Source organism: Natator depressus, chromosome 11, assembly GCF_965152275.1.
Source record: "Natator depressus isolate rNatDep1 chromosome 11, rNatDep2.hap1, whole genome shotgun sequence".
NCBI classification, from domain to species: Eukaryota; Metazoa; Chordata; order Testudines; family Cheloniidae; genus Natator; species Natator depressus.
The window spans coordinates 68,181,430-68,204,452 of record NC_134244.1 but is presented as its reverse complement, the minus strand read 5'-3'; the positions used below and the strand labels follow the sequence as shown (position 1 = coordinate 68,204,452).

Genomic DNA, 23,023 nt, shown 5'->3' with positions numbered 1-23,023 from the left:
ACAGAGGCCCAGCCACAGCTCCTAAGATAAGAAGTGATCATTTTGTTACATCAGTCTTCCCTTAAAGGAATTAGTGAAGATTTCTGTGATACATCACTATGGGCCTCCATTGTATAAAGGAATATAAAGGTCAATGCTTGAAAATTACAAAAACAAAACCTAATCAATATGCCAAATAGCTAGAAGGCAGTTATGCAAGACCACTGGTAGTTCTAGAGAAAATTGCTCTTTGGTAGGCCAGGACCAAAGAAGCCTGGGGAAACTGCACGCTGTAAGATTTTTGTCTTCACTGGAGGAAAAAGGATGTGCTCTTATATTAGTAACTTTACTTAGATTATCTCAAGGTAAAATTCTAGTGAAGGCAAAGCAGTTTGCCATTTCATACAAGTTAGCAAATTGAGTTAAAACTAGAAAAACAGGAAGAGGCATAGTTAAGTAGGGCCTTAAAGATATTCTTAGGAATCATGAACTTATAGTGAAGAAGGGTGAGCCACTTGAGGGATTCATTGGCTAGGTAATGTGGTCAGAACAAAAATAGAGCCAACGTAGTTATCAAGGAGGCCAGCAAGGCAACATCAATCATAACATAACATGAGGGACTTGACGAGAGATTTTGTTGTGTAGACTTCAGCTCTGTACCTGTATGCTCCATTCTTGTGGACAAGCAGTGAAGTAAAATTTGCCAAATTGCTGCACCAGCGATTTCACTTTCTTACCACATCCATTTATATTACATAATAGACAGCCAGGGAAAAATTTTAGGCCTGCAAATCTAGATAGTGCACATGTAAAAGCAGTTATTTTCCAAAATTCTGGGCAGACAGTAGCATGGATCCAGGCTATGATTTATATGCCAAATTTTAGAAACTCAAAATGCAAAATGCATTAATTAGGTAATGAAGAGACACAGAAAGGGAAATGAAGGCATTAAACTGGAACAAAACGGAAATGTTGAAAAGCACAAAACATAACAAAGAACTGAATAATAAAGTTACAAACAATCACAAATCACATTTGTGGAATATTATACTGATAAAAAATGCAAAGAGCTTGAATGCACTTGGTGTAGTAGCCTCTAAATCTGGTCCTGAAATATCCACTTACCTAGGGGAAATATAAATCTTGCTTGGCAAAGTGAGCCAAGCTAGGATGGGAAACCACCAATTCCTCCTCTCTGGAGGAAGGAGAAAGGGCCAGAGAGCAGCCCAGGGAAGAGGAGCAGAAGAACAAGGAACGAATGGCACAGGCACTACTACTCTTACAAGGAGTGAGAGCGAAGAAAGAAGAAGCTGGAGCACCTACTACTTTCCCCAGAGGGATGGGGGAACAAAGAACAGAATGATCACATGGGGAAGAGTAGCTCCTGTCCCCTCAGATCCTGGACAAGAATAAGGCCCAGATCCTCAAAGGTGTTTAGGTGCCTAACTTTCATTGATTTCAATGGAAAGTAGGCGCCTAAATGCCTTTGCGAATCTGAGCATTCATGTCCCCCAGACTGCACTAATGGGGGCAGAGCAGGAAGTGTTCAGAATTTGTTAACTGGGGGGCGGAGCAGAAGAAGAGGGCATGGGGACAGCCCAGAATTTATTTGGCAGGAACAGAGAACAGAAGAGCCCCCAAAACGTGTTAATTTAATCACTTGCGAGGTTCCAAAATGATCGATTGTTGTGGGAGAGAAGAGCTGACATAGGGAGATGCGTAAATTAAACAGGGCAGGTAGTAGCTGGGAGCTCAGGAAAGTTGGCAGATTCAGGATTTGTCTACACTGAGTTGCTCCTACTTAACTGGGTCAGTCGGTCCTCAGAGGTTGGGGGGATGCTAGTGTCAGTCAGTCTGTCCCCAGGGCGAGGGGAGATAAAAGGGGGCAGCGTCTGTCCCTTTGGGAGGAGTAGGAAGGGGAGGCAGAGTCCAACCATGTGCAGGGCGAAGGGGAGGGTAAGAAAGGGGACTGGGGTTGCGGAGGGGGCAGCATCCAGCTGTCCCAATTGGGGGGGTGGGGGGCAGGGAAAGAAAGGGGGCTGGCGACCCCCGGCCTGTCCCCCTGGTGGCGGGGGAGGGAGGGAGAGAGGGAAGGAAGGGGGCCGGCGTCCCCCGGCCTGTCCCCCTGGTGGCGGGGGAGGGAGGGAGGGAGGGAAGGAAGGGGGCCAGCGTCCCCCGGCCTGTCCCCCTGGTGGCGGGGGAGGGAGGGAGGGAGGGAGGGAAGGAAGGGGGCCGGCGTCCCCCGGCCTGTCCCCCTGGTGGCGGGGGAGGGAGGGAGGGAGGGAGGGAAGGAAGGGGGCCGGCGTCCCCCGGCCTGTCCCCCTGGTGGCGGGGGAGGGAGGGAGGGAAGGAAGGGGGCCGGCGTCCCCCGGCCTGTCCCCCTAGTGGCGGGGGAGGGAGGGAGGGAAGGAAGGGGGCCGGCGTCCCCCGGCCTGTCCCCCTGGTGGCGGGGGAGGGAGGGAGGGAAGGAAGGGGGCCGGCGTCCCCCGGCCTGTCCCCCTGGTGGCGGGGGAGGGAGGGAGGGAAGGAAGGGGGCCGGCGTCCCCCGGCCTGTCCCCCTGGTGGCGGGGGAGGGAGGGAGGGAAGGAAGGGGGCCGGCGTCCCCCGGCCTGTCCCCCTGGTGGCGGGGGAGGGAGGGAGGGAAGGAAGGGGGCCGGCGTCCCCCGGCCTGTCCCCCTGGTGGCGGGGGAGGGAGGGAGGGAAGGGGGCCGGCGTCCCCCGGCCTGTCCCCCTGGTGGCGGGGGAGGGAGGGAGGGAGGGAAGGGGGCCGGCGTCCCCCGGCCTGTCCCCCTGGTGGCGGGGGAGGGAGGGAAGGGGGCCGGCGTCCCCCGGCCTGTCCCCCTGGTGGCGGGGGAGGGAGGGAAGAGGGCCGGCGTCCCCCGGCCGGTCGCGCTGTGTCCCCGGGGGGAGGGGCGCTCGCTGGCGCCGGGCCGGGCGGACTCACCTGGGCACCGACTCAGGTCCCGGCTGCAGCGGCCCCCACCATCCCGGCCTGCCCGGCGCGGCGCGGCCCCGCCCCGCGGCCCGGCGCTCCCGGAAGTGGGGGCGGGGCCGCTCTTTCAACACCAACTTTATTAGCAGCCGCCGCGCGCCAGCCCCACTTCCTCCCCCCCGTCGCGGGGGCGCGGCCCCGTGTCCCCCCGGGGAGGCGCGTGAAGCCGGCCCCGGCTCGCGGCCCCGCGGGCGGGAAGAGGATGACGTCACAGCGCGGCGCGGCTCCCTGAGGTGAGGCCCCGGCCCCGCAGCGGGAGTCCCGCGCGTCGCCCCGGCCGTGGGGGGGCCCGCCCCAGCCCGCGGCGCTCCGGGCTGCTCGGCGAGCTGCCGCCAGCACTGCAGCGGGTCAGCCCGTCGCCCTCGGTCCAGGTCCCGGTGTCTCGGCCCAGGCTCCAGGGGACACAGCGACGCCGATCCGTACGAAGATGTTGGCAGCTGCTCAAAGGCAGCTGGGGGCGGCGTGGGGCCCGCGGGCCGGCTACCGACTCCCCCTGCAGCGCGCGCAGCTCGGGTCTCCTTGGCCCGTGGCGGCGCCCCCTCCGCCTGCCCGTCTCTCCCCGCAGCCGAGGTGAGACCCGCGGGAGCCCTGGTCTGCGCTGCCCGCTGCCGCCGTGCTTCTCAGCCGGGGGCCCCGGGCAGGCTTCAGGGGCTCCGCCGAAATAACCCAGAGAACAGGGCCGGCGCTGGACTTGCTGGGGCCCACAGCAGAGAGCTGCAACCTGAGCAAAAAAAAGCTTTGAGGGGCCCCCAGGGGCGTGGGGGCGCAGGCAGTTGCCCTGCTTGCTGTCCCCTAACGCCGGCCCTGGCTTTTAAGCTACGGGGTATGCAGGAAACCAGTCGTGGCCCCAGTGGGCTGAGGAATTTTTATAGCATGTTGGGGGCCTCAGGAAGAAAACGATTGAGACCCCCTGAATTGCAGCAACCTCAATCACCTTCTCCTTCAAGTACCTCCTTGCTTACTCCCTTGCTGCCTCTGATGCACAATGGAAACTCCCTGTCAGAATCCATAAAACTGCCACTTTATCCTCTCATAAAACCCTCCTCAACACAAAAGAGAAAACCTTTTGTAGTGATAAACACCCATTTTTTCATGGTCTGGGTGTATAAAAACATCTGCTGTATTTTCCACAGTATGCATCCGATGAAGTGAGCTGTAGCTCACGAAAGCTTATGCTCAAATAAATTGGTTAGTTTCTAAGGTGCCACAAGTACTCCTTTTCTTTTTACAGTTATACCAGCTGAACTCCCTGGAGTAGACAGCACTCTGTCAACCAAAGGGCTTCTCCTGTCTACATAGCTACTGTCTCTTATGGAGGTGGCTTAACTGCACCACCAGGAGTGGTGTAGAAGCATCGTCGCTAAAACTTTGCAGTGGCACAGTTGGGCCGATTCCATGTTGTAAGTGTAGACCTGCCCCTAGCTTTTCTCAGGGTGAGGTTCCCAGTGATTGTTCTGACTGTGCCCTTGGTTTTTCTTCCCCTGCTCTCTTTCAGACCCACAGTCTTTCACAAAACAATAGGTAGAGCAACCTGTCTGCCCGCAAGTACCCTGCAAGTTTGGGGCAGTGAGTGTCTGGGTTTGGGGTGGAGGCCTCTTGTTTCAGCTGCCTGCCTACATAAAGAAGTTTAATGGTTTCTTACAATAATCTTAAATGAAGGGAGCAGTTACACTGCCCAGTTTCAAAGAGGTTTAACCCAGCGCACAACAGTATAAATAATAAACTTCCTGTGGCCCTGGAGGTTCTCAGCCAGGTCATCTGAGTAGCATTGCAGACCTAAGCCTAGGGAGTGGCATGGAGCTGGCCCACCTGAAAAGCATAACAAACCCAGCCTTCATTATCATCACTGTCAAAAATAACTGCTGAATTTTACATCAATGAGTATTTTTAACTATCTGCCACACTTGTGTGGGTGTTTGGGGTTGAAACTGATGAAAGTGAAGGGTATTCCATGGTAATAGATAAAGTTCCATAGTAAGGTTAGTTTATCATTGTTGCAGCTGAATTTGGTCCCATTGTGCATAGAGTTCATGGGGTACCTGATATTACTATATCCCCCTTGGTTATAGGCCCTGCAATGTGAGCATGAACTCTAATTTGAACAGAACCATTTATTACACAGAATTCACATTTATCTACTTTTATGACTTCTCTGTGAAAAGACTGATTTTTTTCCTAAAGGTATTTGTTGTTCACAGAGTAATTTCTGGCTAACTCCAGCTCATGAGCTTGTGAGTATTATGAATTCAAACTGCTTTGGTCAGTTTTGATTGGGCACATTTTTGTTTCCTCTTGGGATGAGCATAACTGCTATAGTTTATTTAATAGTAGTGTCTAGATTCTCCAACTGATCAGGGTGTAATTGTTCTTGGTGTAATACAAACACAAAGGGAGACAAAGCAAGTGAGAATTTTTATTTTAATTGGACCAACTTTTGGTGGTGAGAGACAAGCTTTCAAGCTTACAAAGAGCTCTCTTCAGGTCTGTGAAACTTACTAAGAGCAGGTCTACACTACCGCAGGGATCCACGCTCTGAGATCAATCCACTGGCAGTGAATTTAGCAGGTCTAGTAAAGACCCGCCAAATTGACTGCAGATCACTCTCCAGTCAATCCCTGTACTCTACCCCCAATTAGAAGAGTAAGGTAAGTCAACAGGAGATTGTCTCCTGTCGACCCCCTGCGGTGTAGACCCCGTGGTAACTCGACCTGAGGTACATTTACTCCAGCTACGTTATTCACGTAGCTGGAATTGCGTAGCGTAGGCCGACTTACCGTGGTAGTGTAGACATAACCTAAGAGGACACCCAGTAAGTTCCCCAGACCTGAAGAAGAAATCTGAAAGCTCATCCAATAAAAAAAATATTACCTCACCAATATGCTGGAACAGACATAGCTACAACACTGCACATGCGTGCACATGTGCGCGCGCACACACAGAGTAAGAGACTGACCCTGCTTCAAACAGCTCACAATCTAAAGTCCATGTTTGGTAGAGCAGGTTAGAAAAAACCAGGGTGGATAAAAATCAATGCTTTAAAAATAAATAATTTTTTTTTAATTTAAATCGGATTTTTTTGATAAAATGCTTTTTGTAAAATGCTTAATTAAAACTCTAAAGATAGTTTTAATTAAGATAGATATCTCATCATGGAATAGGGATTATAAATTCGAATTCTATAGTATGAGACAATATAGCCATATAATGTTTAAGAAAATTTTTGTAAATGAGTTCCAATAGTTCATGGATTAGGGATCCAATTTTATGGGGTTCCAGGGACTTCTGTATAGATTATTTAAGTTAATCTTTCTATCTACCCAATGGGACTTAGTGCTTAGTCTAGAAGATACCATCAGCTATGCTTAGTTTTGCAGTTCTCAGACTGTTCTGCAGAGATAACTTGCTTGTTAACAGCAAAAATGTTTTTAAATAAATATATAGAAAGGTGAGAAATAAGACCTCAATCCTGTTTTCCCTCTGCAAATTTGTGTATACAGAGTCAATCCCTTACCTCTCTCTAAAAGTGCAAAGTTTCAAAAAGTTCAATGACTAGAAGATTGTTGGGGGCAGAATAGATCTGGACAAGGAGAAGAAGTCTGGAGATAAATGTGAGAAGGAAGGGACAGGCAGTAGAAACAAAAGTGAAACTGTTTGAGCAGCATATTCCAGAAGTCTTCAGGTCTTTCTGAGTGTGTGGCCTTCATTGATTTGAGATCTACCATACCATTCTCTCACTCGAAGGAAAAACCTATAATGGCAGCAGGCCGTAAAAGAGACCCAGTTTAGGAATAAGAACCATTCAAGAAATATATGTTTGCTGATGATGTTTTAAAGAAAGTCACATCGTGAACTGGTGGAAGTCACTTAAGCATTTGGATTCAGAAACTGTTGAAGTGACCATTTCACTTTTAACAGCAGTAGTTTCTTTTGACAGTGTAGAAATAATATTTTCTTCCTTTGGACAAATTCATTCCAAATTGAGAAATCATTTGGGACCTGAAAAAGCAGGAAAGCTTGATTTTCTTTTCCAGATCATGAACAAACAGGAAAATGAAGGTGAAGATGACTGAGCTAGCTGCAGAAGCCAATATTTTAAGTTTCTCATGTTGACCTGGCTGACAGTGGATTTAATTTGTTTTTTTTTTTAATATTTCATTTACCTATTTTAGTTAAGAAAAATTTAAAAAACAAACCTGATTTTAAAGTAAACTTGAATGTTTAACTAAGTTCAAAAATTCATATGCTTGTTTTGTTAAAATATTATGTTTGCTGTTGAAGAAAAAAATCCAGAATACATAATGTTATTTTAGTTAAATAAAACAATTTAAATGTCTGTCTGGTGATGTTCTCTTCCTAATACAGCATGGCAAAAAATCCTCCAAATATTAACGATTAACCTGTTGAACTGGAGATAGTTCCCCTCCCAATGACTTCATAAATATCTGCTTCAGTTACCTTCGGTAAATGAAATAAGCAAACAATCATTCATTTTCTGATATAGCTGTAAAACTAATCTGAAAAGTTTTCAAAATAAATCACTCTAAAAATGTATAGTGTGTACCTTCTAAAAATGAAACCTACATCTATCTCTGAGTTGTGAAGAATATGTATTAAGGTTATAACCACCACCAAGAATGCACTTTTATGTAGAAATCCAGGATTAAATCAAGTCTTCCTGACTAGTGATTTAAATCAAATTCACCCAGGAAAAAACAAAATTTTTCTGTGAGGAAATTTCAGACAAAATATTCTAATTTGGAAAATTCAGTTGGAAAAAACAAAATCCCCCCCCTGGAAGTTTTGAACCAATTGGAAATGAAACTTTTTTTTAAAATCAAATGAAAAGTAAATTATATTTTCATTGCAATATTTCCAGCAGGGGAAAATGAACATTGAGTTGATCTGACATTTTCCCCACACAACAAATCAGTTTCAATAAAACTATTTTTCAGTACAAAAAGTTCCAACCTGCTCTTTGATTTTCAAAAGAAAAGAAAAAAGTTTTGATTTTCAAAAAGATCCAATGCCAATAAAACAGTGTCAACTGAACAGGTATTGAGGGGTATGTGCTGTTTAGGAAAGACCGAAGTAAAGGTGGTGGAGTAGCATTGTATATCAATGATGAGGTAGTATGTAAAGAAATAAGAAGCAATGAAATGGATATGACTGAGTCCGTCTGGGCAAAAATTACATTGGGGAAGAAAACTATTAGAGCCTCCCCTGGGATAGTGCTTGGGGTGTGCTATAGACCGCCGGGATCTAATTTGGATATGGATAGAGCCCTTTTTAATGTTTTTAATAAAGTAAATACTAATGGAAACTGTGCGATCATGGGAGACTTTAACTTCCCAGATATAGACTGGAGGACGAGTGCTAGTAATAATAATAGGGCTCAGATTTTCTTAGATGCGATAGCTGATGGATTCCTTCATCAAGAAGTTGCTGAACCGACTAGAGGGGATGCCATTTTAGATTTGGTTTTGGTGAGTAGTGAGGACCTCATAGAAGAAATGGTTGTAGGGGATAGTCTTGGCTCAAGTGATCATGAGCTAATTCAGTTCAAACTGAACAGAAGGATTACCAAAAATAAATCTGCAACTAGGGTTTTTGATTTCAAAAGGGCTGACTTTCAAAAATTAAGGAAATTAGTTAGGGAAGTGGATTGGACTGAAGAATTTATAGATCTAAAGGTAGAGGGGGCCTGGGATTATTTTAAATCAGAGCTGCAGAAGCTATCGGAAGCCTGCATCCCAAGAAAGGGGAAAAAATACATAGGCAGGAGTTGTAGACCAAGCTGGATGAGCAAGCATCTCAGAGAGGTGATTAAGAAAAAGCAGAAAGCATACAGGGAGTGGAAGAAGGGAGGGATCAGCAAGGAAAGCTACCTTATTGAGGTCAGAACATGTAGGGATAAAGTGAGACAGGCTAAAAGTCAAGTAGAGTTGGACCTTGCAAAGGGAATTAAAACCAGTAGTAAAAGGTTCTATAGTCATATAAATAAGAAAACAAAGAAAGAAGAAGTGGGACCGCTAAACACTGAGGATGGAGTGGAGGTCAAGGATAATCTAGGCATGGCCCAATATCTAAACAAATACTTTGCCTCAGTCTTTAATAAAACTAAAGAGGATCTTAGGGATAATGGTAACATGACAAATGGGAATGAGGATATGGAGGTAGACATTACCACATTTGAGGTAGAAGCGAAACTCAAACAGCTTAATGGGACTAAATCGGGGGGCCCAGATAATCTTCATCCAAGAATATTAAAGGAATTGGCACATGAAATTGCAAGCCCATTAGCAAGAATTTTTAATGAATCTGTAAACTCAGGAGTTGTACCGTATGATTGGAGAATTGCTAACATAGTTCCTATTTTTAAGAAAGGGAAAAAAAGTGATCTGGGTAATTATAGGCCTGTTAGTTTGACATCTGTAGTATGCAAGGTCTTGGAAAAAATTTTGAAGGAGAAGGTAGTTAAGGACATTGAAGTCAATGGTAAATGGGACAAAATACAACATGGTTTTACAAAAGGTAGATCGTGCCAAACCAACCTGATCTCCTTCTTTGAGAAAGTAACAGATTTTTTAGACAAAGGAGATGCAGTGGATCTAATTTACCTGGATTTTAGTAAGGCATTTGATATCGTGCCACATGGGGAATTATTAGTTAAATTGGATAAGATGGGGATCAATAGGAAAACTGAAAGGTGAATAAGGAATTGGTTAAAGGGGAGACTACAACGGGTCCTACTGAAAGGTGAACTGTCAGGCTGGAGGGAGGTTACCAGTAGTGTTCCTCAAGGATCGGTTTTGGGACCAATCTTATTTAATCTTTTTATTACTGACCTCGGCACAAAAAGTGGGAGTGTGCTAATAAAGTTTGCGGATGATACAAAGCTGGGAGGTATTGCCAATTTAGAGAAGGACAGGGATATCCTACAGGAGGATCTGGATGACCTTGGAAACTGGAGTAATAGTAATAGGATGAAATTTAATAGTGAGAAGTGTAAGGTCATGCATTTAGGGATTAATAACAAGAATTTTAGTTATAAGCTAGGGATGCATCAATTAGAAGTAACGGAGGAGGAAAGGGACCTTGGAGTATTGGTTGATCATAGGATGACTATGAGCTGCCAATGTGATATGGCCGTGAAAAAAGCTAATGCGGTCTTGGGATGCATCAGGAGAGGTATTTCCAGTAGGGATAAGGAAGTTTTAGTACCGTTATACAAGGCACTGGTGAGACCTCACCTGGAATACTGTGTGCAGTTCTGGTCTCCCATTTTTAAGAAGGATGAATTCAAACTGGAACAGGTACAGAGAAGGGCTACTAGGATGATCCGAGGAATGGAAAACTTGTCTTATGAAAGGAGACTCAAGGAGCTTGGCTTGTTTAGCCTAACTAAAAGAAGGTTGAGGGGAGATATGATTGCTCTCTATAAATATATCAGAGGGATAAATACTGGAGAGGGAGAGGAATTATTTAAGCTCAGTACCAATGTGGTCACAAGAACAAATGGATATAAACTGGCCACCAGGAAATTTAGACTAGAAATTAGACGAAGGTTTCTAACCTTCAGAGGAGTGAAGTTTTGGAATAGCCTTCCAAGGGAAGCAGTGGGGGCAAAAGATCTATCTGGCTTTAAGATTAAACTCGATAAGTTTATGGAGGAGATGGTATCATGGGATAACATGGTTTTGGTAATTAAATATTCATGATAAATAGGCCCAATGGCCTGTGATGGGATATTAGATGGGGTGGGATCCGAGTTACCCAGGAAAGAATTTTCTGTAGTATCTGGCTGATGAATCTTGCCCATATGCTCAGGGTTTAGCTGATCGCCATATTTGGGGTCGGGGAGGAATTTTCCTGCAGGGCAGATTGGAAGAGGCGCTGGAGGTTTTTCGCCTTCCTCTGTAGCATGGGGCACGGGTCACTTGCTGGAGGATTCTCTGCTCCTTGAAGTCTTTAAACTATGATTTGAGGACTTCAATAGTACAGATATAGGTGTGAGGTTTTTTGCAGGAGTGGTGGGTGAAATTCTGTGGCCTGCGTTGTGCAGGAGGTCAGACTAGATGATCATAATGGTCCCTTCTGACCTAAATATCTATGAATCTATGAAAGCAATACCTACAAAACTAATATAGCCAATTAAATTACACATATTGAGACCTCAAGGATAGAAGTCAGGACAGAGAGCATAATTCTGCCTTACTGGACATGTTTCAATAACCACTCTCTCTGAACCTCATGGGCTTTGTGAACACATTCTTAAAAAGCTTCTTTCTGCAGTGGCTTTGTTGTGCAAAACAGTTACTTTAGCCCCTGAGGTGGATCCATAACCTGTAACCTATGTTTGCCACTCTTGCTGTTTTTCCTTGTCACTGATTGCATGAGCACGCATTTACTTCGTTCAGCCCACAAGCCCTGTCAGCAGCTTCTAGATGTTTCTGAAAAACAGGCAGCCAGCATCCAGGTTGGTTTTGTATAGATGTTTCCTGTTCTTCCTATAGGACTGATCCTCAGGGGTGGTGTTTATGACTTACAACCTTTGTGTGTATGGTAGAGCTGTTACTTTACTACTTTGGGAGCCATTTTCTGTTTGGAGTATAATTTCTTCTCACACTTGCACAGGGGTACCTGTTTGACATTCTTGTGGCAGAATTCTCTGTCTTCTAGTCTCCTGGCATTTTGTACCTCATTCAGGGATACATTTTCTTTGGCCAGATGTAGGAACAAAGGTTTTTGTTCTTTTGTGCACAAGTCTTTACACTGGGGATGCTAACAAAGCTCTGTAAGGTAGGCTGTGGCTGTCTAACAGTGCTAAATGTGGATCTCTTGAATCTGCCAGAACACTGTTAAATCATGTTTTCTTATCTGTACTGCCTTTTCTACTAACCCATTTGATTGTATACATTGTTGTCCCTCATCCCAAGCAGTAAGCAAATATTCAGGGTTGGTTTTGGTAGGAGGAGAAATTGGTGATACAAATCAGGCATTCCTTTGGTGCAGTCCTGTTTATTTACAAAGAATGGACAAAGTCCTGTTTCCCTGAACACTGTAGGAACAACCAACAGGAGACTGTTTCCTTGCTCACACTTTCCAAGCCTGGCTTTCCAGTTAATGCTCTGCCCCAAAGAAGCATTCTTGCGTGCGCTCTTGGTCTCTCGCTTGCTCTCTCTCTGCCACCCCCAAATCAGTGCCCTGGCCCCTGCATTTGCAATCAGTTCTCACATTATAAGTGTGTTTGCTGGTTTGTAATGGTCTATTATATTTGTAAGGATTTGTAACCAACAGAAATAAAGTTTGTTTTGTGTTAAAGTAAGGTTCCTCTAGTTCCCCCAACCCCAATTTGAGAGTCACCAGGCAATGGTTGGCTGAGTTTCACTGTGATTTCACTTGGGAAGTAGCAGGACCAAAAAAGTGATACAAAGTCATGGTCTTTATTTTACACTTGTACTGCCCTCAGAAAGCTTACAATCTGAATAGACAAGACTGACAATGGGTGGGGCAGGAAGTGGGCACAGAAAGGGGAAGTGACATAGCTAAAGTCACACGGTAGGAGAGCCAGGAATAGAACACTTGCTTTTTTTGCTGTCTAGTCCAATGCCCTATCCACTAGACCATACTGTCTCTCACTTTGTGGCCAAATAATGCACAGCTTTTACCCCAAACTCAAAGGGATACGAAGCCATATAAACAGAGTTCCAAAACACACCTGTACTAGCACAGCAGTTTTGTAGATGCTCATGCAGCCAACCCAGCAAGGTCTAGCCTGAGCGTATGTTTACATTGCACACTTCTTACAGCAGCATGTAGAGTATGTACACTGCCCACGCACACACACACCCCCCAGCATGGGTATAAATAGCAGCATAGACATTGAGGCACAGCTTGTGCAAATAGAGACACACCAAAACCTTATGTGGACACAGCCTGCTTTTCAATGGGACTTGTAGCTACACGTACCCGACATGGTGCTGCCAAGAGAGTGCATGTCTCCCAGAAGTAGTTCTCTACTGAACATTCATTCAGATGAGATCTCAGATACATTATTTTTTTTAATGTGAGCTTATAATGAACTTCTCTTCCTGTTCTTACCACTGTAGTCTTATGGTGACAACCGCCAGCGGTCATATTTGATTATTAGTTATGCTTAAGGCTACGTTTTAGTCACAGGTATTTTTAGTAAAAGTCATGGACAGGTCACGGGCAATAAACAAAAATTCACAGCCCATGACCTGTGCATGACTTTTACTATATACCCCTGACTAAATCTTGGGGGCGGTCCGGGGGTGCTGCGGATGCTGGTTGGGGTGGCCTGAGGGGCACCATGGGTGCTCAAGATGGCCCGGGGGGGAGCAGCCCAGGCCCCACTCTGGGCTGGAACTGGGGGCAATGGCTGCAGGCAGAGGCAGTGCACAGAGCCATCTGCTCGGAGCTGAGGGAGGGGGATGTCGCTGCTTCCAGGGAACGCCCCCTGAGATCTCCCCCACTCCTGTGCCCCAACCCCATGCCCCCTCCCACACTCAAACTCCTGCTGGGGGTGGTGCTGTGACCTGACATTGCCCCAGCAGCAAGTGGGGCAACTGGCCCAGGAGCTGGCCAAGCTGCTCAGGCAGCCTCTGGGCCAGCTGCTTCAGAGGTCCTGGAAAGCCACAGGATCTGTGACTTCCATGACCTCCATGAAAAACTTGCAGCCTTAGTTAAGCTGCCATGCAGTTGCAATTTCACATAGTCTGGCATGAAAGATTTTTCCACTCCCGGGACTGAAGAAACTCAGTCAAAATGTTGATGACTTTTGTGATGAAATAAATTGCATTGATTCATCAAGAAGATACCATAAATGGAAGTATACTGAAAGGAAGGACACTGTTCATGTGTGATGGGGGTTTGGGGAGAAGCAGAATGCTAGCCTGCTGTAGTACCAGTCAGTGAATCACAGCTGTTTGATTTTAACTTTACCTTTGTAAAAAAGATTAATTGAAATTTAGACTAAATAGGATTACAGCTCCTGGTTAGCAAAAGCAAATAATCCATCAAAATGAAAGGATAAGAAAACTTACCTTGAGGGTATGCTTGACATTATGAAGTAAATGTGTTAGAAATCCTATTTATAATAGTACACAGATAGAGCATTCAGATCAGCAGGTTGGATCTGTTTTGGCCATATTAAATTCTAATCAGAGCCTCTTTTAGAATGAGAATCTTCCATTCCTCAACACTTTAAAAATGACACGCACCAATATTAATTGCTGCCTAAAGAATAATTACAAAGGAAGAATTAAAGCCCTCCAACTCGGAAAGACTAGATAAAGCAGTGGCCGAGATCACATGCAAGGAAACTGTCATGCCCGTAGTTATTAAAATAGTACATGTTACTTCCTTAACATGATCCCAAACATTGCCTAGTCCTTGTCTGTACTCAAGAAGTTGCACCAGTTTAATAAAATTTATTTTAAATTGATCTAGTTAAACCAGTGCAACACCACAGAAGATGCACTTAAACTAGTTTAACGCTTGCTCTTCTGTAATTATAAAAAACAGTAAGTAGAAGAGCTGGTTGGAATTTGTTTCCTCCCTCCCCCACAAATTTGATTTTTGTTTTGAAAAACATTTTAAATTAATTTTTTTAAATGAAAAAGGGGTGAGAAGGGAGAGAAAGTGGGAGAGGGGACAGAGTCTTTTTTAGTTTATTCAAATGGAAAAAGTGTGAAGTGATAAAAAAGAAAGTGTTCCTTCTCCCCTTTCCACACTAACTTCCCATGGGAAAAAATTTGAGGGGCGAGTGGGGGGGAGGGGGAAGAGGGGAGGGGCAAACAAAGTAGTGAAAGTGATATTCTCCCCCCACACCACTTACAGTGAAAATATAAATCAATACAAAATAGACAAAAAAAAAACATTTAACACAATGTTGCAGAATTGTGAAAATATAAAATCAATAACCATTGAAAAATGCTTAAAAACACTGATATTATCCATCAGAATTATAAGGACAATTAAAATCCAATTCTCCAAGCCTAATTATGATCTGGTCTTTAATTATATGGTCATATACTATTTTGTCCACAGGGGACACAAAGGACTGTAATCTGGGGATGAATCAGGATTGCGTAATGAAGGATGCAGATTTCAGCAGGACCCCAGCTTCAATTGTTGTAGAAGTTGGAAGGCGTGTAGTGAAGGAGGCAGGGGACTGCAGGAAGAGAAAGGAGGGTCTCATGGTTAAGGCGGGTCTTCAGGATACCCAGGACTGTGAGTCACCTTGTTAACCCCTGCCTCTAGTAGAGGAAGTCTTGTTTGTGATGGCTGTGTGTTAGCCCCCTAACACCACCAGCCTGTCAGCCACTCAGGCACACATGTCTGGACTACACCAGCTGTGTCTTTGCCTTGCAAAGGTTAATAAGAGGTGCAACCCAGTCTGAGACTCCTTGAAGTGTTCTCCTGCAATATCCAGCCCAACTCCTCAAAGAAATCTCAGATACTCTGCTCCCAAAAGAGCAGTGCACCCCAGTTTAATCTTAAATCACCGTTCCTGTATAATGTACAGTAACTCCTCACTTAATGTCCTCCCGCTTAACGTTGTTTCGAAGTTACGTCACTGCTCCATTAGGGAACATGCTCGTTTAAAGTTGTGCAATGCTCCCTGATAATGTCGTTTGGCTGCCTGCTCTGTCCACTGCTTGTAAGATTCTGTGGCAGAACAGCGACTTTACAAGGGAGCATTGCACAAGTTCCTCTTCTCCGCCTCCTCCCCCTCCCTCCCAGTGCTTCCCCTGCTGCCAAACAGCTGTTGGGCGGCACTTAGGGCTATCTGGGAGGGAGGGGGAGGAGGCGGAGAAGAGGAACTTGTGCAAAGCGCTGGGAGGGAGGGGCAGGAGCAGGTAAGCGCCATGTCTCCACTCTTCCCCCTCCCTCCCAGAAAGTCCTAAGCCCCACCAAATGGGAAGAGGCGGGCCTGGAACATCCCCCAGCAAAGTTGCCGCCTGTTCTTTTCTGGGGAAGCTGCCACTGCTGCTGCACAAGGTACTTCCTAGTGTCCTTGCCTGCAGCGGGCTGTGCCTGTATGGGGTAAGCCAGGGGCACCTCCCAACCACAGTACAGTACTGTACAGTATAGAATGCTTTTTGTCTGCCCCCCAAAAATTTCCTTGGAACCTAACCCCCCTCATTTACATTAAATCTTATGGGAAAATTGGATTCGTTTAACATCGTTTCACTTAAAGTTGCATTTTTTAGGAACATAACTACAACGTTAAGTGAGGAGTTACTGTACAGCACTTGTGAGCACTTATAAAACAAAAAAGTTAATTTAAGAACAGAATAGAGGTTATACTAGAAACAATAGAGTGATGGAAATAAACGGCTCTACTATAAAAAAAAGTCACAACACAACCCAGGGCCTAAACATATTAGTAGTTACCTTTCCTAGCTAATAAAGTAGGTTTCCCACCAAAGTTCAATCTGTTGCAGACCTGGCTGGCCTCCCAGGAACAAACCTTTCATGAAAAACAACCCTACTCCATGAGATGTCTCCTCTGTGAATGGATACAGAGTTCCTTTCTCCACCCTATGATATACTGACTCAGTCTTTTGTCTTTATTCATAGACAGGGTGATCCCGTCTGTTATCTTTCTTTTTACCTCCAAGTGGCTTTGATGTTTATAGTTTATCTTTGATGATTTTCCATCGACTTTTCTGGGTTGTTGCAACAGTGGACAACTTAGCAATACATTACATGATTGGCTAGCCACTGAGGGGCAACAACTCCCTCCTGCCTGAATGAGTCATCACCAAGACACAGGATTTGCTGGTGATGAACTTTCACTTCAAGACCATAATTTCCCATATAGTTACCTTATTCCTTAAATGTTACCCATATGCACATCTCACAATGACTATGAGTATCAGTAAGTTACAAGCTTTCAGCAGAGACCTCCTATGCTACCCTTCATGGATTAACACCACCATGAAAGTGGGGTATCAGATGTAGTGAGTTTGTCAGGTCTGCGACAGGAATTGATCGTAAAGAACAGCGATCCCTTTGCCAGAGGTACCAAAGGGCCCCTGTGTCATAAATCGCTAATTTTGTGTTCTTCATTTTCCAGGTGCCCAAACTGAGCCCTGATTTGCAGAAATGCTGAGCACTCACAGCCGCAACTGCAGTCAGTGGGAGCTGTGCTTGGAACATATAAAGTGCTGTATAATGTTAAGTACTCTGAAAAAAAAATCAGTCCTAGGCATGTCAAATTAGTTGGCCTTAATCTGTGCCTCCACTCCCATTTTGGGAAATGCAGGTAGTAATACCCCTCAGGTTGGAAGGGACCTCAGGAGGTCATCTAGTCCAACCCCCTGCTCAAAGCAGGGCCAATCCCCAATTTTTGCCCAAGATCCCTAAATGGCCCCCTCAAGGATTGAGCTCACAACCCTGGGTTTAGTAGGCCAATGCTCAAACCACTGAGCTATCCTCATCTCAGAGGAGTGCTCCGAAAATAAATTCATTAATGTGTGGCGCACTCAGATGCCGTAAAACGAGAAGAGCACCGTGGACAAGGCCATGAGGCAATTAATAATTCTATCTTCAGAGCAGGGTTTGAATAGCATCCAGTAGATAAAGCCACACAATGCGGATAAAACAAAATGTTGAATAAAGCCGCTCATTCAATGAGTGCCATCCATCCTGCACACTGAATGAGGCAGGGATCCTGTGGGAAGAATAGGATGATCATGTAATTAAAGACTGCATCATAATGCTTATGCACAAGGGAGATAAGCACTGAAGAGTTAGGAAATGACTGTATTCACCTGCGTAACCCTGACATTGCAAACTTAGCAGTCTTGTAACGAAAGTTTACATATATCATAAACAGACCCAATGAGATTGTCACTCAGTTCTCTCATGAAGAAAACCTGCTGCTGGGGTTCAAATCTTGCTGAATGTTCAGAAGCCATGACAGCATTATTATTCGTAAAGATTATGGGTATTATAACAATGCCAGCTCAACCTTAATGACTGTCTAGCTGTAATGTGCGTGTGATAGAGAGAAAAAGCAAAGCAGGTTTCTTACGCACCACAAATCTTCTCTCCTGCTTTCCGTGGCAGAGCAGTTTGGTTCTTATTTTGTAGTAGTGACCTCTGCTGGGAATAAAATGTTTTTATGAGCCAATTCATAAACGGGATTTCCACAAACTGTTCTGTTCTCTGAAGAACTAGAACCAAGCAAATAGATTCAAGTGACATCTATAATGATTGGCAGACTGCGTAATGAGGCCGTAATGAGTTCTATTAGTGATGAGTGAATCTCATGAAGTCTAATGTTTTGTCACCTTCTTGAACTATCTAGTTATGTGAATTTACATGATGATGAAAAAAGCACTTGCAGATTCAGACTAATTTAAACCTATGGATTATTTAAAAAGTAGTTTTGATTTTTAAAAAGAGAAAAAAATATAACTAAAGAGAAACTGGGAGAGTCTCCTGTTCCCTCCCTCCCCCAAAAATCTAGGCTGGCATAAAAGTGTGCGTGTGCGCACACACACCATCTGTCACACTGTATATCCAGTATTTGTTTATCTAATCTCCCTTCTCCCCCAGCCCAGTCTCTTGTATTTGCTTCTTGTTCTGCTCCATTCTTCACCCTGTTTTCTCTCAGTCCTCTCTCAGCAGCTTTACACACAGGCAATTTGAGGACAGGAGAGTAGGGCAAGTGCCAAGTCATTCCTGTGTTTAGCTTCTCTGGCTTTGTATTAGTATCCTAAGGATCACAGAATCAGGCTCTTATGCAGAAGAGGGGTAACATGAGGCAGATTACCGCCAGTATTTTCAAAAGTGTCAACTAGTTTTGGGTACCTCAGCTTGTAATATCCAACTTGAGACATCCCAGGATAAAAAAAAAATTCCAACATGGCTACCTAAAGTTAAGCACCTAATTCCATGTTTAGGCACCTAAATAAGATTCAGAAGTGTGGAGCATCCCAGCTGAAGTCAGTGGGAGCCACAGGTGCACAACACCTGTGGAAATCAGGGTACTCAGTGTTTGCAGTTTAGCCCCAAAGTTCAAGGCACCTAAAATGAGTGTAGACTCTAAAAATGTTGGTCTAAATGACTTGCCCATAGTCACAGAGCAAGGCAGTAAGTGACCTGGGAAGAGAATGTAGAAGTCATGGCTGCAGGTTCCCTGCTATAACCATAGGAGCAACATTCTGTTTCAAATTAGAATGATTTTACAGTACTAGATTTCATTAAAAGTACCCCCTATTTACTATTAAAAAGCCATGAATAGTTAAACACATGTTCTTAAACAATTAGAACTCACTTTCAGCTGACAGTTGAGTAGGTGGAATACTTCTTCACAGTTTCTTCAATCTGGAACATATTTCACATTTCAGAAGGCAAGACTTTAAACCTCCCCAGATATCAGCCAGCATGTCAAACAGAACAAAGAATTCATCTCTGCTGGAATTCAAAGAATTATTAGTTGTTTTCTTTCCTCCTCTCTGAATCCACTGTTCTTAAAGATGGAGAAAACTTGAAATATAAAATTTCACATTTTAACTACAGCAGTACTTAAAGATTGTTTATAGGGAATTGTTTCCTTCTCAATATTACTCTCAAAAAGTCATCAAACTTCCATTTAACATTGTGTTTCAGTTCCATTCTGGTGGGGATGAATCGTAAAATGCAGATGTTCACAAAGCCCAGCTTCTGCATTTAAGTACAATTTTAACTGTGCTGCCTTATGAAATATTGTGATCATCTAAGTCAGGAGTACAGGGGAATTTTGAGAACTTTCATATGGCTTACAGCTTTTTTCTGAACTTGCACACAAGCTTTGTTTTGTGTTATAAGCCTCTTCTCAAATGATGCAAAGGTTAGGTTCTGGAAGTAAGTGTGAATATGCATTCTCAATATATTGAAAAGAGAACCCAGTCCTGCCCAGCTGAGCCAGCCAAACAGTTGACTGCCCAATATTAAAGTAGAGTAAGGATATTGTTATGGGTCAGACATGGCTGCTGCCTTCCATTAAGGATAGATATTCAGAAGCCATCACAAGCAGGTGGCTGAAACAATAATGGTAGCATCCCAAAATACAGGCACACAGAAACACTGAGTAGCATGAATCATGAAACCCAAGGGTTTTAAAATGTAAGGGCTAAGGATTTGCTTGGCAGAACTGTTTTTGAGAGAGAGTGTTCCTGTGCCAGAGAGAGAAACACAGGACAAGCTGAATAGACATACCAAGGAGAGAGAGCCCGGACAAGCATGGTTTAGGACCCTGAGGCGAGACTAGGAAGGGCTTCTGTGGTTGGGGTCAGCTAATGAGGTTACAGACTGTAAGCAAAGAAACTATGTCCCTTGGTTTTTGGTTCCTCCTATATTTGGAGAAGCAGGACTATGTACATTCCTTGTAAATAAACAAGATTGCATCAAAGAAAATATCAGACTCCATCAATTTCTACTTCCAATTAGAACAACCTACAAGGCCCTGAATTTCGCTAGTTGCTGGAGTCAAAGGGGTAACAATATGTTTGGGTAACAACAGCACATCAGCTGATCCGCTTTTTACTAACATTCTCTCATCCAGGGGTGGGCAAACTTTTTGGCCTGAGGGCCACATTGGGGTATGGAAATTGTATGGCAGGCCATGAATGCTCATGAAATTGGGGATAGGGGTGTGGGAAGGGGTGAGGGCTCTGGCTGGGGGTGCAGGCTCTGGGGTGGAGATGAGTTTGGGGTGTAGGAGGGGGATCAGGGCTGGAGGGGTTGGGGGTGCTCTGGGCTGGGACCAGTGGGTTCGGAGGGCAGGAGGGGGATCAGGGATGGGGCAGGCTGTTGGGGCATGATGGGGTGAGGACTCTGGCTGGGGCTGCGGGCTCTGGGGTGGGGCTGGGGATGAGGGGCTTGTGGACTGGGACCTAGGGGCTCAGAGGGTAGGAGGCGGCTCAGGGCTGTGGCAGGGGATTGGGTCATGGGGAGGACTCGGGTGCAGGCTCCGGACGGCGCTTACTGCAAGCAGCTCCCAGAAACATGTCCCCCCTCCGGCTCTGAGGCGTGGCCAGGTGGCTCTGCGTGCTGCCCTGTCCGCAGGCACCAACCCTGCAGCTCCCTTTGGCTGGGCACTGCGGCCCATGAGAGGTGCAGGGGTGGTGCCTGCGGACGGGACAGCGCGCCGAGCTGCCTGGCCACGCCTCTGCATACTATGTAGGAGCCGGGGGGTGGGGGTCATGCCGGCTGCTTCCTGGGAGCCGTGCAGAGTGGGGCAAGCCTGTGACCCCACTCCCCAGTGAGAGCTGAGGGACGGATTAAATGGTCTGGTGGGCCGGATGTGGTTTGCCCGCCCCTACTCTAATAATCTGGAACAATGCTAAAACGAAAACTGAAGGCAGGTCCCTTTATTGGGAGGAATGGAAATTGGCGTGGACTTATCAGGGAAGCCTACAAGCTATCGTCAGAATATAGTTTTAACTTGAGAAACAGTCAAGGCTGAGATTTCATACCATTTGAAGTTATCTGCCCTCCTACATGTCTAGAGTGGAGCTGGACAGGAAGTTTTCTGTATCAGGACCTTGTGAAAAATTTTCACAATCCCCTTCCCCAAAAAACAAAACAAAAATATGAGACCGCCACCACCACCTCAGGGCAGCTGATAGCCTGATGGTTAGGGCACTCATGTGGGATAAACAGGATCAAGTCCCTGCCAGATTCAGTGGAGACTTGAACCTGGGACATCCACATTCCAAAGTTTTAGTTTTGACTAATTTTTTTTTGGGGGGGGGGGTCAGAAAATGCCAAACAGCCCCCCCCCACCACCACCATCTTTAATATAAAACTTCTCTACCAGCTCTAGCTTAGACCCCTTGAGCCACCTCCCGGGATTCTTTGAATAATTAAACTTGCATCCTCTTCTCAGCCATGGTGCAAACTTCATGCAATGTTATTTGGATTATCTTACCCTACTGGTGGATTTCAATCCCCCAAAGAAGATGGGATCCAAATGAAATATATGCCTTGATGTGAGTCAGACAATATCTGCTAGTGAGTCTAAAAGGAAAATACAAAAAATTAATTGGACTCCAACAAATTGGATCTTTTGGATACTGATGTGTGCTGGCAGTCTGGGTTGACACCTATTACTTGGCGGTGTTCAAATACTAGATATTTCTGGCCCATGTACAAATAAAAATGACCATACTCTTTAGTTTGATTCATAAAACTCAGTGGGAAGATGATATTATTTCAATCAGATTCCCCTATGATAAGGTACGTGGCTCACCCTTCCTTACAATATTTGCTCACTGTATCACAGCAGATCTAACTCTTCAGTTCAAAGTGCAAAAGGGGATAGGCAAATTGGAAACCGATGTTTATTCTTGATGAAGAGATGGTTCCCCTAATGGGCATACTGTAAAAGATATAGCATATAAGCATTCACAAAGAAGCATTATAATAACGATCTTCTCTGGAGACAGCTAATCCCTGAGGGAACCAAACTAGCAAAAAAAAAAAAAAGCTTTTAACTAGGCAACTAACACGAAGATGCATTACTCTGATTCTGGATTTGCTACACTCTGAATTTGTATTGGAATAGGTTAGCTTTATCCAAGCTGTTCGATACAAATTGTTGGACTCCCCAGGGACTTTGAGTCCACATGACAGACAGTAAAACCAGAAAAGTCCTGCTCTATTTTATGTGACTGCAGGCTTACAGCCTCCACGCTAATTTACAAAACAAATCCAAAATCAATTGACTGGATTTGAGCCATTCCTCAAAAGGCTGAAGGGGAAAGAAAGAAGTGGGAGGAGCAAAGGAAAGAAAAGAACTTCTCCAGCAGGAAAAAGCTCAGCTAAAATTGTCAAACATGTCTTCATAAAAGCACTCAGACTCAACCAAAGCCATAATCAGTGCAATTCCCGTTTTACAGTCTCCGGGCCTGAGCCTACAGTCCCTCATTACAATGGAGCTGAAGGTAATGGACGATTTACTTGCACAAAGATTGCAAGACTGGGCCCTGTCTACTCTAGAGACATTTGGCTTGCCAGCTACCCTCTGGC

General features: G+C 45.0%; 1 protein-coding gene across 2 annotated transcripts in view; it reads right to left on the bottom strand.

The window, feature by feature from the left end:
• The window catches only part of UBE2F (ubiquitin conjugating enzyme E2 F (putative)), a 123,772-nt gene extending 120,754 nt beyond the window's left edge, over positions 1–3,018 (bottom strand). For both annotated transcript variants that reach the window (XM_074968116.1, XM_074968117.1), the window contains exon 1: positions 2,924–3,018. The gene's annotated coding sequence lies outside the window, so the exon portion shown is untranslated. The remainder of the gene's footprint in view (positions 1–2,923) is intronic.
• Between the last annotated feature and the right edge of the window lie 20,005 nt (positions 3,019–23,023).